The 7228-nt window shown below is 45.5% G+C and overlaps 1 non-coding gene across 1 annotated transcript; it reads left to right on the forward strand.

Annotated features, from left to right (window-relative positions):
- Nucleotides 1-5503: 5503 nt before the first annotated feature.
- LOC144764449 (U2 spliceosomal RNA) lies at nucleotides 5504-5690 on the forward strand. The gene has a single exon (XR_013596551.1). It is a non-coding gene; the product is annotated as a U2 spliceosomal RNA (small nuclear RNA).
- Nucleotides 5691-7228: the final 1538 nt, after the last annotated feature.

Genomic DNA, 7228 nt, shown 5'->3' on the forward strand with positions numbered 1-7228 from the left:
CCTGGTAGTTCATATGTACAACCCGTATGCAGACCACAGGCTGATTGAGGTATATTTAAACCGTTATTGTGATACTATTAGGGGTGGCCAAAAGATTCACAAAATCTGTGGGATATGGAATGGGAAGTGTAAATATGTTGTTACCTTTAAAGAAGATCCGGATGGTGTTGGAGGTATGGCGCATCCACCGCAGACCTTCACATTAGGAGCTAATAAGGGATTTTTGGTCTATTCTGGCCAGCCTGTATTTTGCAGCTTCTGCCAGCAATTTGGCCATGCAAAGGAGCAATGTTCTGGTATGGCATGTAGGAATTGTGGAGGCCTCGATCACAAGGCCCAGGACTGCGTGGTACTTAAAAAATGCAACCTCTGTGGTGGTATAGATCACTTGTTTAAGACAGTGTACTTGTCTTCCGAGCACTCAAAATTATAACTTTCAGTCTTGGAAACGTAATCTTCCAAATATTGTCCTTTATTGTCCAAATCAAAAGTATTCCAAATCCAGTTCCATCACAATTCGGTATAGCCAATCAGATGTACTTCAATCCAAGTTCCATAATATATTTTAATACAGCCTTATGGTACAGCCAACACGTGTTTCGTCAAGTCCAATAGGACAAATGACTTCTTCTGGGCTGTAATCCAAATAACAGAGTAAATAACACGTTGGCTGTACCATAAAGCTGTATTAAAATATATTATGGAACCAAGACTGAAAGTTATAATTTTGAGTGCTCGGAAGACAAGTACACTGTTTATTAAGCCACTTGTTGGCTTACTGTAGGGGGTGTGGTAACCGCCTCCTTATCCTCCTGAGCACCACCGTACTGATTGTGAATTTACATTGACCTGGACTTGCTGTGCGCTCGTTTATCTGTTGCCAACTGTTGTAAATAATCACTTGTTTAAGACCTGCCCTAAGAGTAAATTTTCTTATGCTGCTGCTGCTAGCGCGCAGGGTCCTCCACCTCCTGCCACAGTCCGGAAAAGTGCAGCGCCACCTCCTGCCACAGCCCCGCAAGGTGCAGCACCTGCTTCTGCTACTGTTACGGATATTACAGATTCTGCTATTTTAGGAGTTATAGATGGTATAGAAATTAGAAGATGTGGTCCAACGCATGCGTCAGGAGACGAAGAGGAGGAAGAAGAGGAGGAGGCTGATGCTGCATTTGGCATAGACCCTTCCACCATTGACTTAGAATTACAATCCTTACAGGAGGACAATGCAGAAAAAGAATGTGCTGAAACCTTACGCCTTAAGCAAAAAGCCGTAGGTAGAAAGGCGCTGGGCGCTAGTTTGTCTCAGTCAGAGTCTGTTGTGGTTCCTGTTCAATGGCGGTTCAAGCTCCTTCGACATCTGCAGCTTCCCTTACGGAGGTGCCTGACATTTTCCGTCTGTTATTTCTCGCACGGTACCCCCACCTCCTAAGCCACAACGTATGGTGAAATTGGTGAAATGGTCAGTTGACTCCCCTGGGTTGAGAGCCACCACACCTGTTGTGGTCAAAGATCAGACATCGCCCATGGAGCACAGTGGATGGGTCACAAATAAGAGGAAGTCCTGTGCGTCACAACAGGTGGTCGACACCACTCCTTCTACGCGCTCCAAGTGTCGCGTTTCCTCTCTGGATCGCTTTTCTGGAGGGGGGGGGTATGATGCTTTGCTCTGCCTCTCTGATTCAGAGGAGGCTTCTCAGGAGGTTCCCCATTTGCTGGATGTCACTGACAGTCCGGCAGTGGATTTAGAGGGTACACCAGATTTGGAGGCTCTGTTCTCGGCATCCACTCTCCAGGGTACTGAGGAGCAGCCTTGGTGTGAAAGTGAAAGTGATGTTTCAGGGGTTATGCCTTAACCTGAGTGTCATTATGGTAATTATTTTTCTTTTATGTATCATGGCTCTTTCCCTTGCCTCCTGTAACGTGCGAGGTATGGGGACCGATTTGAGTAGACGTGCAATTTTGGATTACTTTTCTCACACCACTTATGTTATTTGTTTACAGGAATGCTATATCCCTTGATATATTTTTCCTTTCAGCACTATTGGCCTCATGGGCCCTCAGCCTGGTCTGGGGGCGCTAATAAAAATGATGGTGTTGTGGTTCTTTTTAAGAATAAGCACTGGCAGATCACAGAGGAAAAAGTCCTCTGGCCTGGGCATGCTCTGTTGTTATCAGTCTTAATGAATGGTATTCCTTTTAGGTTATGTGTTATCTATGCTCCAGCTATATCAAATAACAACTAGAGAGAAAGGGCATGAGCAGGCACTCCTGTACCCCAGTCAATATATTAACAACAACTAAGGAGTGACGAAGTGCAAACGAATAAAAATTATTTAAACAAAAATTCTTTTTAGTGTCTTTATCTTTATATATATATCTCTCTCTCTTACTAACCCCCTCAAGAACAAAGAAACCCCTTAAAGAAAAATATTCCCAAGGGGAACCAATGTCTCTGTGTGATTTCCAGAAGGAAAGAAAATCTTACCTTTTTTCTAAAAGGACCCTCACTCACCACTAGTTGGTGACATGCTTCATCATTGGGTCCCCGCTGGGGTGGCCGAATGCCCCCCCAGCGTGCTACAACGCCTGATTTACAGCGGAGCGGGATGTGGTGAGTGCAACAGTGCCCAACTTAAGTTGTGAGTGTAACTGTGGGTGCAGAATAAAAAAATACAAGGCTGTTGCCTATACAAAAATCTTTAATACCGGCCAACCTGTATTAGGTTAAAAACAAAGTGACGGATAGTTAGGTTCTATCTTAGGAAACCTGTGTCCTTTAAAACAAACAACTGGTCAACATGTTTCTGCTGCTACAACTGCAAATTCGCTCAGAATTCGTCAGGACCTAAATTATGTCCTCCGGTGGTGTACGCGCGCTAAGGCGCACCCTACCGTGAGGCTCTAAATGTGAAAAATTCTTTTGAAGTTTAGTGTTAGTCACGGTTAGTAGCCGTGGTGGCTCACTGCGATTTGCATTGTACCTGCACTCTGGACTTCCGGGGAGACAGCAGCCCAGAGTGCAGGTACAATGCGGGGAGTCGCGAGTGCTCAAATAGACACCGCGTGAAGGCATCCCGCGCTGTCTCGACCCACGGGGAGAGTCTTTTGCTCTCGTAACATTTTTTTGTGCCCCTGCAAATCGCAGTGAGCCACCACGGCTACTAACCGATTATATAGCTATGATCAATGCTGCGGTTTCCAATAACCTTTTTTCTGAAGACTTCTCTGTTGGGGTGAACTCCCTAATTTTCAAAAAAGGGGATGAAACATCACTAAATAATTGGAGGCCCATTACCCTCCTAAATGTTGATGGCAAAAGTGTTGGCACGACGCTTGAGATCAGTTATGTATACTTGTGTACGTCCGGATCAAGCTTGTGCTATCCGCGGGCGTACTATAGTGGATAGACTAGTCACCTTGCGAGATACCCTCTGGTATAATCAAGAACGTACTCTCCCTTTGGGTATTCTTAGCCTTGATTTCCACAAAACCTTTGATAAAGTGTCACATGATTTTCTTTTTTTGGTGTTAAAAACGATGAAAGTTCCTCCTACATTTATACAAAAAATACAGGCTTTTTACAAAGGTGCTTCCAGCAAAGTCAATATTAACGGTCATTTTACTGCTACCTTTTCCGTCATTCTGGGGTGCGTCAGGGGTGCCCTATGTCACCCATCCTTTTTGTTTGTGCACTGGAGCCTTTTTTATGCAAACTGCGGCAGAACAAAGTAATTAAAGGTGTTTTTGTTCCATGAGGTTCAGGGGTTCAGCACAAAATTGTGGTGTACATGGACGACGTGACTGTATTATGTGCCAATGCTGCCTCTGTGCTAAGAACTCTGTTGCAGGCCTCTCTTTTTCAGTCCCATTCTGGTTTGGGTCTAAACATGGGCAAGAGCGTTTGCTACACTAGAGGTCCTTGGGATCGGCTGGCTCATATACCAGTACTGGTTACTTCCGCGCTTATTAAAATCCTAAGAGTCTACTTTGGGGGACAGGGGTATGAGGAAAAGAATTGGTCTAAACTTCAGGCAAAGTTATTGAAAAAGCTTTCTCTTTGGTCCATACGCAAATTGACACTTGAAGGCAAAATCTTGGCCATCAAAGTGGTTTTATTTCCCTTGATATTGTATCTGGCTATGGTTTATCCTCCCAAATACCGCACTCTCCAGAAGATACAGAAAATGCTTTTTACCTTTTTATGGAACTCCCGTATGGAAAAATTGAGTAGGGATAAAGTATGTAGACATTGGCATAATGGAGGTAAAACTTTACCTGATATTAAAAGTTTTTTATTGTCTAAATTATTATGTTATGTTGTGTCACGCACTGAGGATGATCTACCGTCCGTCCCGGCCTTATTTACAAAGTACTTTCTGGGAGCTGCATTGCGATGGTTTGGACTTTATGCTCCGTCCAATTGTTTTCCTTTGGCCCATGCGGCACCACCATTTTATAAAGACCTTTGCTCCTTTTTTCAGACTTCGGACCCTGAAACTTTTGATCGGGATATTTGTATTCACCCCACCAGGTTGAAAAATGAACTCCGGAAAACTGAGCAGCCGATCCTGTTGGGCATCTTGTCTGAGGCTCAGTCCTTGCGAGTCTGGAAAATGGTGGGTCACAGGGACATTACCCACAGTCAACGTGACTTGTCTTGGTGCCACACATGGCTGCCTTCCTGTGAAAAGTTTCCAACATCTGAAAGGTTTGGCCCCCTCAGCATGCTGTCCACGGCCCAGATGCGGACATGACGAGACCATCTTCCATCTACTGTGGGGTTGTCTTTATGCAAAGAAATTTTGGGTCTTGTTGCAGCCCTGTCTTTCCAACATAGCCGGCATCGCTACCTTGACATTCTATGCCCTTCTTTATGGACAGGACATCTCTCCACAGCGCCCTCCAACTGCCTGGAGACTTTTGAACTGTGCAAAAGAGGCTTTATTGGATGCAAGGAACCTGTTCCTTTTCCTTCATAAGGAAATGGATATTACCACATGCCGCAACCTTTTTTTGGACAAACTTATGACCTATGTTTCTGTTGATCGTGCCACCTTGGGCCTTGATGATGCCAATTCCTTATGGCAAATTAAAAACTGGAAGGGCTATGTTACTTAGAAAAAGTTATGACTTTAAATAACTTGTTTTTTTACAGGTTTATTTTTTTTTGCCTTGCCACCAGGTTATAAACGGATTGGCATTTATAAGGGTGGCCAATAAATATTGTTACGTTATTAGTGAGGTTGGGGAAAAGCAACAATGCCTTTTCTTAAAAAGCTCTTAAAAAAGCCAGTATTATATAAATAATTTTATATTACCTGTATATATCTACTAAAGTCCATTTCATGTAACCTTTACTTTTTTCTAAATGTACATTTTGTGATATCTGAATCCACATGCTCATATTGTAAACATTTCACCATCATTCCTGTATATATCTACTGTGGACCACTTCAAATGTATTTATTTCTTTGTACAATGTACATTCTGTATCTGTGCCTTTATCCACTCAATAAAGGTTTTTGAAACAGAATAAATCTGTTCTTATCAGTTCAACATCTGATATGTCCCCTACACAGGCACCATATATTAAATTGATTTTTGGAACAGGGAGATGGAATAGGAGCTTGCTCTGTCCACTCCACGCATCAACCGGGTATTGCAGTACCCCCAGGAATGGTGCAGTTCCCCACCCGGGGAAAACAATGCTGTTGAAAAATAGACGAGAAAACAAAAGTAGCGCCTCACTACCAAACCCTGTAAAGTGGCGCTATTGTGTTTGCGTGTGAATAAAAGCAAACTGGTCACTGTGTCTTGCCTTATTTATGTATTATGTATTTATTTGACTTATTTGCCACTTTGCGGCACCCGGGCCATATTTTTCACGTTTAAAAAAAAAAAAAATCGTTCTTTTTTTCCCCCTTCTTCACCCAGACGTTGCACTTTGAAAAGAGACAAACGTCGGAAAAAGATTGTTTTTCCAGCAGCAGACTTTCATTGGTTTTGGATCCATTTCACTGGGGAACGAATGGAAGAAGGTTCCCAGCAAGTCTGTAGGATGGAGGGAGGGAGGGAGGGAGGGAGGCAGGCTGGCAGAGAAGTGGACACTGCCCTTTGTGGAGTGTTAGGCCGGGGATAGCACGTGGGGACAACAGACACAGTAAGTGGACATGCACACAGATTATAGGTTAGCCGGAAAGACCCCGAGCGGTCTTCCACTTTCTTTATTTATACCCCGGCGCGAGCCCGCCCCGGGGTATGGGTGGATGCGTGTTGTGAATAGCAAAATTGTAGGGGAGAGCCCGTGTGGCTCTCTACATCCCTCCTTCAATTTAGTCTGATTTTCTTCTCTCCGATCCCCACTTCTACGGGCATGTCCAGGCAAAGTCTCTGAGTCTCTGACTGGGCCTGGGGTTGGATCGCAGGCTGTATCGCTGGCTCCGGGCAAACAGAGATGCGGCAACCCCGGCCGGCGTTGTCTCTCCTGGCCCACCATTCAAAGCTGTGCTTTGTTGGCTGGATTCGGCCGCGGTGTTCGGTGTTGCTATCCTGGGAGGGGTTTCTCCGCGACTTCCTGCCATCGGTGGCTCTGGGACGGATGTCCCTTGCCCGGTGCGTCCACCTTCTCCTGTATCTTGATCTTCCACCGTGTCCTGGTCCACGGCTGGCTCTCTCGTTCTCTTGAAACATGATACGTTGCGGGTTACTGTCTGACCTCCTCGCCGGGCGGTGACCATGGTCCCTTGTATTTTGTCGACTACCCACACCTCCGGCTCATATGGTGTTCGAAATTTCCATCCCGGGTGGCGATCCCGGACCACCACGGTGTCACCTATCTGTAGCGTCGGCTCTCTGGCGTGACGGGCTTCGCTGGCTTTTTGGTTGGTGGTTCTCCTCCGGGCCTGAGTGTTCTCGTCATTTCTGTCGCCAGGCACCCAAGGGCTGTCGGTAGGAATGCCATCCCTTGGTGCTCTCCTAAACAGCACATGTGCCGGCGCGCACTTGGTGGTGCTGTGTGGCGTTTGTCGGTATGCCCCTAAAAATAGGTCCAGGGCTTCTTCGGGGTCATCTCCATTGTCTACGGCAATCCTCAAAGCCCGGTTGAGTGTCCTCATGAGTCTTTCGACTTCCCTGTTCGCCTGGGGCCACAACGGGGTTATCTTCCGATGTTTAATTTTGAGGTTATCGAGGTAGCTCTGGAATTCTCTGCCCTGAAAGGGGGGCCCAT

Source organism: Lissotriton helveticus, chromosome 6, assembly GCF_964261635.1.
Source record: "Lissotriton helveticus chromosome 6, aLisHel1.1, whole genome shotgun sequence".
Lineage (NCBI taxonomy): Eukaryota > Metazoa > Chordata > Amphibia > Caudata > Salamandridae > Lissotriton > Lissotriton helveticus.